General features: G+C 40.7%; 1 protein-coding gene across 4 annotated transcripts in view; it reads right to left on the bottom strand.

Moving 5' to 3' along the window:
* Positions 1 to 13,439, bottom strand: part of LOC126349227 (scaffold protein salvador) — a 54,357-nt gene that overhangs the window by 26,412 nt on the left and 14,506 nt on the right. The gene's annotated exons all lie outside the window — the stretch shown is intronic.

The raw sequence follows: 13,439 nt of genomic DNA, 5'->3' as shown, positions 1-13,439 counted from the left end.
AATGCAAAACAGATGCAATGGTCCTGAACAAGACATTATGCTGTGCAGATGCAAAAGGCATGGCCTCAGATACAGGACAGTTATGAACATAAATGGGAGCTTCCAGCTTTTTCTGCACTTCTCCAGTGTTATGAAGAGGTTGACCTACCAGAACCAGCAGCAACATTCTGCCACCAAGAATTAAGAGCAAAACTTGAACTTTGTTTGAGCAGTTTGTGTAATGGAACAAACAGACTACAACAGCAGTGCTAGCTCATAAATCTCTTGGATGACAACGATTAATCTCTCTCTGCTCACAAGCAATTGTTTTGTGAATTTCAAAATTCATGGCATGTTCTGTTCCTTTCATGTATATTGTAAAACACTAAGTGAGAAATTACAGCAACTTGATGATGTCTCATCATGGGTTTTGACACGATCCTTAGGACAGAGAAAAATAAGCTAAAGGCTTTTAAGTGGTTTGAAACAGTGTGGCTCTGTAGAGCTGCAGCAACATGGAGTGATCTGCGCCCCAGTTTGTGTTGCTCAGGCAGTGGAGGGCATTAAGGTGCTGCCAACACTATGTTTATGCTGACAAAGATGAGAAAGCCAAGTCAAACGAGTGTCAAAAACCAGACCTAAGAATAGATATGTCTCCACTACAGAGAGTGGATAGTCATTTAGGCAAAGTGCTGGTTCCAGATGAATGGTACGAAGCCAACATTTGTTCTTCATGGTGGAAAACTGGCTAGAGCCCATGGCTGCACCTTGTGGTTGGGGATGGCTGCCTGTAGGCGATGCTCAGCAACACCAGTACTGGAGCAGCAGAACAAAATGCAAAAGTCATCTGCATACAGAGAAGGTGAGACGGAGGGCCCGACAGCTGCTGCTAGACCATTAATGGCCACTAAAAATAGAGAGACACAATACAGAGCCCTGCGGGACTCCATTCTCCTGGATATGGAGGGAACTATGGGAGGCATCAACTTGGACATGGAAAGTACGAAGCAACAGGAAATTCTGGATAGAAACTGGGATGAGGCCTCAGAGACCTCACTCGTGTAATGTGGCAAGGATATTATGTCGCCTGGTGGTTTCATATGCTTTTCGTAAACAAAAAAATACGACAACAAGGTGTTGGTGCCTGGAAAAGGCTGTTCGGATGTCAGACTCGAGGGAGACGAGATTATCAGTGGTAGAGCGAAAATGGCGGAAACCGCCCTGGCACGGAGCCAATAGGCCACATGATTCCAGGACCCAAACCAACCGCCAACACACCACATATTTCAGCAGCTTACAAAGAACATTGCTGAGGCTGATGGGCTGATAGCTATTCACATCGAGCGAGTTTTTACCGGGTTTGAGAACTGGAATGATGGTGCTCTCCCGCCATTGTGATGGAAAGGCGCCGTTGCACTAGATCTGAGTGAATATGATGAGGATATGTTGCTTGTAGTCAGATGAGAGATGTTTAATCATCTGGCAGTGGATCTGATCAGGCCCAGGAGCTGTGTCGGGGCAATGTGCAAGGGCACTGAGCAGTTCCCACTCTGTAAATGGTATGTTACAGAATTCAGTGTGGCATGTAGTGAATGAGAGGACTTTCCCTTCCAGCTGCCGTTTGAGAGTGCAAAAGGCTCGAGCAAAGTGCTCAGCAATCACGTTTGCATCGGTAGATACCACACCATTTATGGTACCACTGGGAATGACTGTTGGGGTCTTGTACCCAAAAACACGTTTGATCTTTGCCCAGACTTTGGAAGGTGACATATGGCACCCAATAGTCGAGACATATCTCTACCAACACTCCTGCTTCCGTCGTTTGATAAGCTGGTGAATGCGGGCACGGAGTCGGTTAAAGGCTGTAAGGTGCTCCACTTATGCCGTGACCACCAAGGGACTGCCTTACGCCGGGAGCACCCTAAAGAGTGAGGGACTGCATTTTCAGCCACAGAAACAATTGATGTAGTCACCTGCTCAACCACCATATTGATGTTACTATGTGGGAGAAATTCAACGATGACAGCAGAGGTGAAAGTTTCCCAGTTCGCCTTATTTAAAGCCCGTCTGGGCTGGGGAAGTGGTCAGTACCACACAGGTCGTCATGTACTCTCCAGTGGATAGAGGGGAGAAGCCCTGGGCTGCAAATTGATAAATCAATGGCCAAGTAACTACCAGAGCCACACTGAAATGTGTGGCGGCGCCAGTATTTAAGAGGCAAACAGTAAAGTTTCAACATCTCTGCCTCGGCCAGTAAGCACGGTGCCACCCCACAAGGGGTTATGGGCATTAAAATCTCCCAACAGTAGGAAAGGTTTAGGGAGTTGATCAATCAGTGTGTTTAACACATTCAGGGTTACTGCACCATCTGGAGAAAGATATACATTGCAGACAATTATTTTCTATGTCATCCTTATTCTGACAGCCACAGCTTCAAGAGGGGTTTGAAGGGGCACAGTGCCACTACAGACTGAGTTTACGACGTAAACGCAAACTCCACTTGACACTCGATTATAGTCACTACAGTTCCTGTAATATCCCTTATAACCGCAGAGGGCATTGCCGGGAACCAGGTTTCTTGGATGGCAATGCAGATAGCCGGTGTAAAGCTTAACAGTTGCCATTGCTCAGCCACGTCATTGTGAGACTGGGAAGGCATGGAACATTCAATGAGGCAGTTTACGCCGCAATGTCACCTGCTGCCACCAACTTACTGCCTGAGCAGTCTATATCCATTGCGTCTGAGGGTCTGGCAAGATCTAGGTCCTCAACGGACGCCAGAATCTCCACCCCATCCTCAAGACGCAAAGCTTGTAGTGGTGGTGCGGGTGCCACTGCAATTTCCTTGGTCTTAGGGGGTCTTCTTTTAGGATTTCTCTCGCTGCTTCTTGGGTTTCCCTGGCTGGGAGGACTTTACTGGCTCAGTCTCCGGGACTGAGGATGAATGTGAAGCCTACGACCAGATGGGAAGGGGGGGGGGGTATTGCTCCCGAAGTAGGTGGTGTGGGAGCAACAGGGAGGGAAATGCCCACCACCATCAATGGAGCAGGTGTAGTCTTCTGGCTCTGAGAGGTGACTGGGGTTGGCAGAGCTGATGGTGCCAGAACTATTGTAGAGGCGGTGTAAGACAATGTCATACGTACAGAATGTAGTCATTCAAATTCTCTCTTTGCCTCAGTGTAGGTCAGTTGGTCCAGGGTCTTGTACTCCATGATTTTCCTTTCTTTCTGGAGAATACTGCAGTCCGGCAAGCAAGGCAAACTGTGCTCTCCGCTGTCGACACAGATGGGGGGCGGAGCACATGGAGTATTGAGATGTGATGGGTGTCTGCAATCTCGACACGTGACGCTGGAAGTACAGCGGGAAGACATAAGGCCAAACTTCCAGCACTTTAAGCACCGCACCACATTGGGGGAGGGATATAGGGTTTTACATCACAGCGTTAGACCATCACCTTGACCTTCTCGGGCAATATATCACCTTGAAGGCCAAGATGAAGGCACTGATGGCAACCTGATTATCCCTCGGGCCCCGGTGGACAAGTAGGCTGAAATGTACACCTCGTTGGAAGGTATCCTCACCCAAGAGATGGAGAATGACCAGGACTGAAATGCGACGATGAGAAAGTGGGCTAAAGATCTCAATGCACGATTTATACAATGCACCATTTAAGGTGCCCTTCCCCAAATGGCTCGCTTTTTGGGAAAATTTTCACTAATGGAGGTCAAACCCTACAGGAGACCATCACATAAAGGCCAAAACGTGTGAAGCTCTTTTTAGTTGCCTCTTGCGACAGGCAGGAATACTTTGGGCCTATTCTTACCCCCACACCCACAGGGGGGTCAGGCAGAAGGCAATGAATTATTCTAGATTGAGAGTTATCACTGCCAAAAATTTTACAATCCTTGCTGAGTAAATGCCTGTTCCAGAGTTCTCATACACTATGGTCTTTAGCTATAAGCAACCATGTTGCTCTTTGATATTTTGTAATATCATCAACCCACTTTCCATTGGACTGTTCTCATTGCTTTTTCTTCAACCTTGGAATCCAGCAAATAACTTCCCTGTTCCATCTACCATGCATTTGCCTGACTACATGTTTCATCCTCAACCATTTCATTTTCAATTTGGTAATAATTATTTCTTCCACTTCGGTCTGTTTTGTGGTCTTTTTTTTTTCTTTTCCTTTCTCTTAAGTATGTATGTCACCCTTGTTTTCTAAGCAACTCAGGTCTGAATGGATTTTCAATTCAAAGCCCACTAACTACTGCTGTAATTTAAAACTGGTAATACAAAATGAACTACGCTTTTAAGACACATCAGAAGTTTAATTTTTAAAACCAATTTAAGTTTATAAAAACCACTCCCCTCTTATACCACTTTTACTTTTCTATTTCTTTTTTTTTGTGGTTCATGCAGTCATTTTCAGTCATTATCAAGTCTCTCATAAATCAAAATGCCAGCAACTGGATCTATGATTTCATTGTCAATTTCTGCTGTTTTCTCTTTGATGTATTCACTGCATATTATTTCTACCTTAATATAGTGGATTCACAGTTCTGCTTTCAAGCTTGCTCTGTTACGTTGTTCTATTTGTTGCTCAATTTTGTCTTCATTAGAAAGTAACAGCACAATGTTGTCATCAGCAAACCAAATGCAACTCAGGTATGTTCCATGAACATAAATTCCTTCATTTTATCAGTTTAAATAAACAAAAACTTTCTTTAGTTCTACTGAGAGTTAGTTTTGGGAATAAGGAATCTCACGGCCTGCTTATCCTTAGTTCTAAAATGTCTCAATAGGGAAAACAAGTGTAATGGAATCTGCAGTATTGATATACAGGGTGATCACAATTAGAGTTAAACTTTCAAAACACTGTAGAAATAACACCTCTAGTCAGAATGACACCAAATAGCAATGCAATATTATCGGAGAAAGGAGAAAGATCTGGCAGAATAGTGTGAAAATTGATCAATAGATGTTGCTGTATTTGTCAGAATATGTAAATGAAAACACCTGTCATGTGCACGATCCTGTGGAAGTTGGTATAAACACACCAGGTACACGGCTTTTGCTCCTTTCATGTTTGCGACACTCGCCATGACTGTCTCAGCGCAGGATCACGCTTGCTTGTAAAGCTGTATTACAAGAATGATGACTGTGCACACTTCGCTCTGCCGATGTTCCGGACACTGAAGGGTTTGAAAAAAGGTGTTGGTCCGATGACAGCTGTGGGTCTCAAGAAAATGATTCGGAAGTTCAAAAAGGCGGATTCTTTTGATGTGCAACCTGGTAGGGGAAGGAAACAAACTGATTCGATGTCAGTGGAAGCAGTGAATGCAGGAGGAGACAAGTGGTGGTGTGCAAATATGTAGTGCACAGAAAATTGCCCAAACACTGGACAAGCCTGTGAACAAGGTGCATAAAATCCAACAAAAAACACCCTTCTTTGCTATTCATTCAAAATTATCCAATTGCATGAGTTGCTTCCTGTTGACCTGCTAGCAAGAGAGACCTTTGCTTTAGAATTTCTTGCTCACATGGAAGTGAACAATGACTGGCCATGGAAGATTTTGTGGACACATGAATCCTACTTCCATCTGACAGGATATGTCAATACACAGAATTGACAAATATAGGCAATGGAAAATCCATACGCCAATCAACCAGTACCACGTCATCCTGAAAAGGTCAGTGTAGTGCGGGTTTAGAGCATCATTTATCCTAGGGCTATATTTTTTCTAAGAGTCAGGTGATTCTGGTCGTGTTACCTATACTGTCACTGGTAAATGCTGTGAGTATCTTTTGCACAACCACGACATTCCAGCTCTCTAACAGAATGGATGGGATCATTTTTATGCAAGATGGTGCATCTTCACACATTGCAAATCTAGTTAAGCAGCTGCTGAAGTGCCACTTCGGAAATACTAGAATTATCAGCAGACATTTCCCTACAGCCTGGCCGTCCCTATCATCTGACCATAATCCGTGTGACTTTTGGCTGTGAGGCTATCTGAAAGATGATGTGTTCAGTATTCTTATTGCAAACTTCATTGCATTGAAGGCACACATTGCGCAACATGTTCTGCATGTGACCCCAGAAAACACTATGATCAACTGTGGAACATGCTGTTTCTCGATTTCAACTTGTTGCAGGGAATGGTGCACAGCATACTGAACATGTTTTGAGACAGTCACACAGAAATTAATAATCCAATCTGATTTTGATTACTGCTTTTTATGCTGTTTTTGGCCTCAGGACAACTAAAAACCATTTTTTCCCATTCGATGTGATATGACCTTGCCGTGGTGGATGGGATTACATAATTAACAGTATCACACCTGTACACCCATGCACACTGAGTAGCACAGTTTGTTTAATGTCAAACATACACCTTAGCCATTGCTGTATGATTTATTTGTCATTTGAAGTCTACCATTATTAAATTATGATACAACTGGTACATTTTGTGACATTAGGTCTTAGAGTAGGAAAAAAAGGAGAAGGGAAAGAAGAAGAAAATTTTTTAATAATTCAAACATGAAACCTGCAGTGTGTGTATGTCAACCTCAGATTACCTCACTATGAACTAGGACCAACTTTCACTAGCAAAATTTTGTGGATCAAGTCAGGTTCAATTTGCACTCATTATTTCACAATGTAATGACACTGCAAAACAAATAGATTTCATTTTGTCGAAACATAAGTTGAAAAGAAGTAAATAATAAATAGTAATTGATAATACTTCCACATTGCTGAATTTTGAAAGAATTTGAACTGTAAGTGTAGGTGAAGGAAAATACTGGCGATGTAAGTAATGAGTGCACACAATAATTGATTTAATTAGGGTTCTCTGAGACAAGTATTAATGTGAAAAAGTTGAGACAGTTTTCATAAGTAGTTAGTGGCAGAATGAAAAAGGGAAAATTTAACTATTTGCAGTGAAAGGAAGTGTGTATAGAGTTTGACAGCAGCCAGTAATAACTGACCACTTCTTACAAAGATGCTCTGTAGGCTTCACAACCATTAACAACGCAATTCACATTTAATTCTAGGTATGTCAGTGATCAAAGGAGAGCAAAAGTTTAACTGCTAAATACCAACATGTACTTAAACTGCTATGGCAACTTCACACCGGTTGAAGAGAAAGAGAAAGGACATGAAGGTCAATCAGCAACATCATCTTTATCCACAAATAATACGATAAAGTTATGTCTTGGCTTTGTGATTATGAGGTTGACTGCTGAACCTAAGTTCTGAGAACTGACCCCTTATGATAACACAACTTTTGATACCACACAAGCTGAGTAGGTCACTTGCTGTTTTCCTATCATTCTGGGCCCCTGTGGTGGGCATTGTCCATGAATGCCCTCAGAGGAAACTGCATTTCCTTTATTCATTTTCATTGTGGCAGCTGGTTGAGTGCAGATGTGTTAGGGCTTGTTGCCAGATTCTGCCTGAGTGAAAATGGACGTAAAAACAGAGCAACGAGTCTGTGTGAAATTTTGTTTTAAAGCCAGAAAATCAGCTTTTGAGACTTATAAACTATAAAAAACAGCTTTTGGAGATAACTGCACGAACCAGTCAAATGTTTTTGTCTGGTTCAACACATTTAAAAATTGCCATGGATTATTTGAAGTTGAACCACGGTCCGGTCGTCCTTTCACCTCAAAAATGAATGAAAATGTTGTGAAACATTGTGACTTAGTACGTTCTGACCATAGACTTACAATTAGGGAGATGACTGATGAACTTAAGTTTCCATTCAGTTCAGTCAATTTTAACTGAAGATCTGAACATGCTCCCAGTGTCCACAAAATTCATTCCAAAAGTGTTGTCAAGTGACCAGAGACAATACCGACTTGAAGTGTGCGCCAAGAACTGATTAATGGGACTAAAAATGACCCAGATTTGTTAAATAGGGTAATTACATGTGACGAATCGTGGGTATATGGATATGATCCTGAAACCAAAGTGCACTCTTTACAGTGGAAGACTCCAGGTTCACCACGACCGAAAAAAAAAGCACAGCAAAGTCAGCTGAAGGTGAAGACAATTTTGGTGATTTTTTTCGATTTTACCAGTACTGTGTATCGTGAATTTACTCCTGATGGCTAGACAATTAACCAGGAATACAACAAATGTGTCCTCGAGCATTTGCGCAAAAAGGTATGGAAGAAAAGGGCTGCATTGTGGAAAGACAGGAGTTGGGTGCTAGCTACACCATGACAATGCTATGGCTCATCATGCCTTCTCCATCATTGAATTTTTGACCAAATTCAGAATTCCTGTGCTTCCACAACCACCATCTTCCCCTGATTTGGCCCCTGCATGCTTCCACCTGTTTCCTAAACTGAAATTTTCACTGAAAGGGAAGCGATTTGACTCAATTGATGACATCCAGGTAAATAGGAGAGTTTCCTTAACACACTTCAAGGAAAAAAAATTCAGGAATCTTTTCATAAGTGGAAACACCGTTGGAGTCCGTGTGTTCTGTCAGAAGGGGACTATTTTGATGGAGATGCATCACAGTAACATGTACGTACCACAATTCTATGATTACAAGCCCATTCCGAAAACTTTCCATCACATCTCATACAAACTAATAAAGAAGCTCAGTTTGGCATGTTTGGCCCTTAGAAGCATCTCTCACTGCATTGACCTTACCATTAGAGTGTTAGTGTACTTTTCTGCTGTCTTAAACATCATTTACACTTAACTTAAAATGCGTGTCTTTGCAACATTGTTCCACCAAAGTCAGCAACATGTTGGCAAGTGTGCTGACCATTCACGCCCCATCCACACCAGTTACATACATTTCTACAAATGTATTTGCATTATCTGCTATGATTAGCTGGCAGCAAACATTTCACATTGTGTATTCACCCCAAGAGCTATCCTAAGGCAATTGAAGAGGAAGAAACAACAAAGTGTGGTGCTCCATGACTGACATTGAATGATGTAAGTAGATGCTGAAATAGATGGTCACTGTCAGTGGAATGAGGGCACTTAGTAACTTCCAACCAACTTTATACATAATTTCAAAAACTTTCTAAACTTTTTCTCACTTATATGCTTAACATCATATATTTGACACATGACTATATTATGAAAAGGACAGATTATATAATGTAAATGGATTGATAAGGAATTTACTCACCAAGTGGTGGCAGGGGAGCACACACACCAAAGGATTTAACATTTACAAGCTTTCAAAGCCAGTGGCTCCTTTTTCTTGCAGAAGAGTTGAAGGGGAAGCAGTCTTTCCTTCTCATCCCATCCGGTAAGTCTCCCCCGACATGGGGTTGTGGGTGACTTTTCAGAACTGTACCCATTTCTCTAAAACTCTCCACTCATTTTCCATCCCCTTCAACTCTTCTGCCAGAAGGAGGAGCCACTGGCTCCGAAAGCTTGTAAACGTTAAATCCTTTTGTGTGCGCGTGTGTGTGTGTGTGTGTGTGTGTGTGTGTGTGTGTGTGTGTGTGTGTGTGTGTGTGTGTGTGTGTGTGTGTGTGTTCCCCTGCTGTCACTTGGTGAGTAGATTTTATATCTATCCATTTAAATAATATTGCCAATAATTGAATATTCCCAATGAAAAGAGTGGATTGCTACTCACTAAATAAACAAGACGTTCAGTCTCCTCTATATGGGGTCCTTCCGTGTCAATTCAACCAATCTGAGAAAATGTTCCAGCTGATATTCTCAGATTTGGCTGAAATTTAGCACACCAATGCTACCAAGTGTGGAACACTCATGTACAAAATTTTAAGTTCCCCTGCCAATTAGTTCCAGAATTATGGCTTGTGAAAGAAGGTGGCAAGACCTGGAAATTGCAACCCGCACCTGGCAATCTATCTTCAGACCCAACTTCAGGTCTTAATAACTTTGGAACTATTCCGCACAGTCCAGTGAAATTTTTACAACCCAGTAACACCCACTTAGAGAACACACTATATGAATCATAACACCAACAACATTTCTGAGGGAAAATAAAAAATTCCAAAATGTAATTTAAAAAATGTAATACGTTAAAAGGGACATATTATAGGTGCCCTCCATGCCAAATATAATTCACTCAAAAAGGGTATAAATTTTTTTGTGGTAAGCTTAATGTGGCCTAAACACACATAGAACTCATATTGCTCATATCAGTCACATAAACATAGTTACATGCACACAAAAATACAAAAATTAGAAAAATTAACTGAAAAACATGGATTATCTACGTGTGGTAGCACAAAAGGAAGAAGTGATATCCAAGCCAAATTTCAAACACTGCATAAGTAGACCATAATATAATATGTGGAAAAATTTCAACCTGTTATTGCAAGGCATCTGTGTACAATAAAAGTTGGCAGAGATGTATTTGGTTAAGTTTCTTTTAACACGATTTAGCAAATAATAGTGATGATGCAGACAGCTTGATTCAGATAAAGCTGCAGCAATTGTTGGGAACCATTAGACAACATAAAGTTAAACAGTGGTAGTTTTCAGGGACAGAATGAGTCATTGTTAGGCAGGAACAACAAAGGAAACAAGCAACAATTACAGGTTACTTATGTTTTTAAGATACTAGTTCAGACTGGTCAGTACTGTTGTGGAAAGTCAGTATGGAGGCAGTAGAGTGTACCAGTGCTGCTTTTGTTCAAACAAGTTGCAGTATTGGTAGAGCACAAGCATCTGAATGTCATAAAACAACATATGGAACAAAATGTGGCATTCGCTTTGCACTGTGTGATCTGGATGAATCAGACCAAGATTTGTTGCTTTGGAGATCCGGGATACATCCTGTGGGCACAAGAATACAGTTCCAGGAAACTTAAGTGTTTGTTATCATCGTATGAAAGTGTTTCTGGATAAGTATTCTTTCCTACAAAGAAGTTTTTTTGATCCACTTCGGATTCATAAGAAGACAGTGATGTGTAGCCTCAGAGAAATTGATATAAAATCAGAATTGAAAGTTAATCAGTGCATGGGACTTAACATGAAACCAGGACAAAAGTTAGGTTCCAGGTGTGTTACACTGCTAAAAAATGAAGAATATTCTGATAATTTACATGACAGTGACGAAGAGTATCAGCCACCTACAACCACAGCGGATGAGCAATTGCATACTTCAGTGACTGCTCTTGGTTTGTCTCCCATGAAGACACACAAAGTTGGGAAAAGAGAGAGGCCCAGCTATGGTAGAAGAAAACTACAAGAAGCTCAAATGGAATTAAAACACAAAATAGCTGACACACTAATGGTGGAAGAGGAAGAACTATCTGCTCCAAAGGAACAGAAATCATGCCAGAAATGCTCTGATTTGGACAAAATTGTGCATGATTTGAAAGAAAAATGTGCCATATTCACACGCCAGAAAAAAGTAGCTATTCTTACCCTTGCGCCTTCAAGCTGGTCTATTGACTACACTGCAAAGGAATTCAATGTTCCTACATACATTGTAAAGCAAGCTAGGAAAATAAAAGCAAGGGAGTGCTTCCATAACTTCAGCAGGCTCAGGGTAAGCAATAGAGTTCAGCACCTTTAAGGTGCTAGTGTCGGAGTTTAATGAAAATAATGACTACAGCCGAATAATGCCTGGAAAAAAAGACTATGTAACGATGAAAATGGGAAATGTACATGCACAGATGCAAAAAAGACTGTTGCTGTGCAACATATCAGAACTATATGTGGAATTCAGGAAAAAGTATCCCAATACCAAAGTAGATTTATCATCTTTTTCCAATCTTCAGCCAAAATATGTTGTGCCTGTAAGTGCAAGGCGCACACACAATGTTTGTGTATGTGAGACCCATCAAAATGCTAAGCTGATGTTTGCTGCTATAAAGGATTCTGGTCTGGATTACAAAGGTGCATTGAAGCTGCTGGTGTGTGACATCAGTTCCTACCAGTGCATGATACACAGGTGTTGCCTTCACCAGAGTACTACACAATAGTACAACAAAATAAAAGATGTCAGATTTAATTTGAGTGCCAGCAGAATGTGGGGTCATTTTCAAAGCACCTCCACTTTATTGTCATTTTTAGGGCCTTATACACTCACATTGCAAAACCAAATATAGTTTCTTAGGTGGTTTAGAACATGGTCTTCCTAAGGAAAGAGTTTGCAAAAGACATTTTCTTGTAAAAGTGGGCTAAAAATAGCTGTTTTCGATGATTTAAAAAAAAATCGTCAACTTTTCCGTCAATTTGTAAACTATCGGAAAGCAGTAGAAGAATGAAATCTTATATTCTAACTTGGTAACTTATTACGTGCAAAGTTTCAGGTTTATCCCGTAATTACTTCTGGAGATACAAAGAGTTAAACGTCATGTTTCTGGCTATATTTTTTCTGGCCAACTTCACTTTAAATTACCCATACACAAATCACCCAGGAAAGCTTATTTATTTATTTATTTATTTTGCCTAAGAGAGTGCAAAATGTACAAGATGACATAGCTTTGTTTCTTTCCCGGAAATATTACCAAAGATATTACGTCCCAAAGTTGCCAAAAATCCATGCGTGCACTGTTGATAGCTGTGCTATGTGGTCAAACAAAGGGCTACATCTCTTGAGGTATTGATTTAATGAACAGGAAACTTTACCAGGGTTCATTGGGAACATGTGTGATTTTTCATACAAAATTTCATCAAAACCCATGATGTTCATGCAGTACCTCTAGACTACTCGGCACCAAATGACCCATAAGCATAACAACATTAGGCAGTATAGTTATAGTTTATTGTTAATGTACAGGGTGGTAAGAAACACACTGAAAAGCTTGTAAGGATGTTGCACGGAAAGTTGTGGTGAGGTGTAAAGGTTAGGAAAAAAATTCTATATGTTGCACCATTTCCAAGTTAGCCAATCAGATTTCTGAGAGCGTAAACTGAAGCACTTGTGCACACACACAATAAAATGCAGTAATGAGCAGACATTTGTGCATCTGTTACTTACCACTTGTTCAAATGCTCATTACCAGTTTGTGCCTTTTTTTAGAAATGATAAATTTAAACCAGGTGCGCAAAAGCTACAATTGTTTGGTTTGAGGAAACTGAATAAGAAAAAGTTTGGCAATGCTGTCTCTAGCAGGTTGCTTAAATTGTGCACATGACGACTTGGCTGACTATCTTCAGTGTTAAATAATTCTGAAATGACAAAATGTATTTAATTTTTTTCTTAAAAATTATTCTCTGCAGAACCTCCGCTTCAACACCCTAATAAGCTTTTCAGACTGTTTCTGATTGCCCCATATAATTTGGCCCTGTCAATGTCCCTGAAGGTTTTCCATCTTGACAAAATCTACTGATCATCATGAGAAAATGAATGACTCAATTTTCCATATTTTATCAATTGCTGATATGTAAGACAAACTATATTAATCTTTCACAGGTGTATCAAGTTTAAAATAGTATCTGTAACTCACTCTTTTCACATTGGCATGCCTTTCCTACAATTCGATGTTCTCTTTAA

This window comes from Schistocerca gregaria, chromosome 1, assembly GCF_023897955.1.
Source record: "Schistocerca gregaria isolate iqSchGreg1 chromosome 1, iqSchGreg1.2, whole genome shotgun sequence".
NCBI classification, from domain to species: Eukaryota; Metazoa; Arthropoda; class Insecta; order Orthoptera; family Acrididae; genus Schistocerca; species Schistocerca gregaria.
The sequence above is the reverse complement of the archived record's forward strand: the minus strand, read 5'-3'. Positions and strand labels throughout refer to the sequence as shown.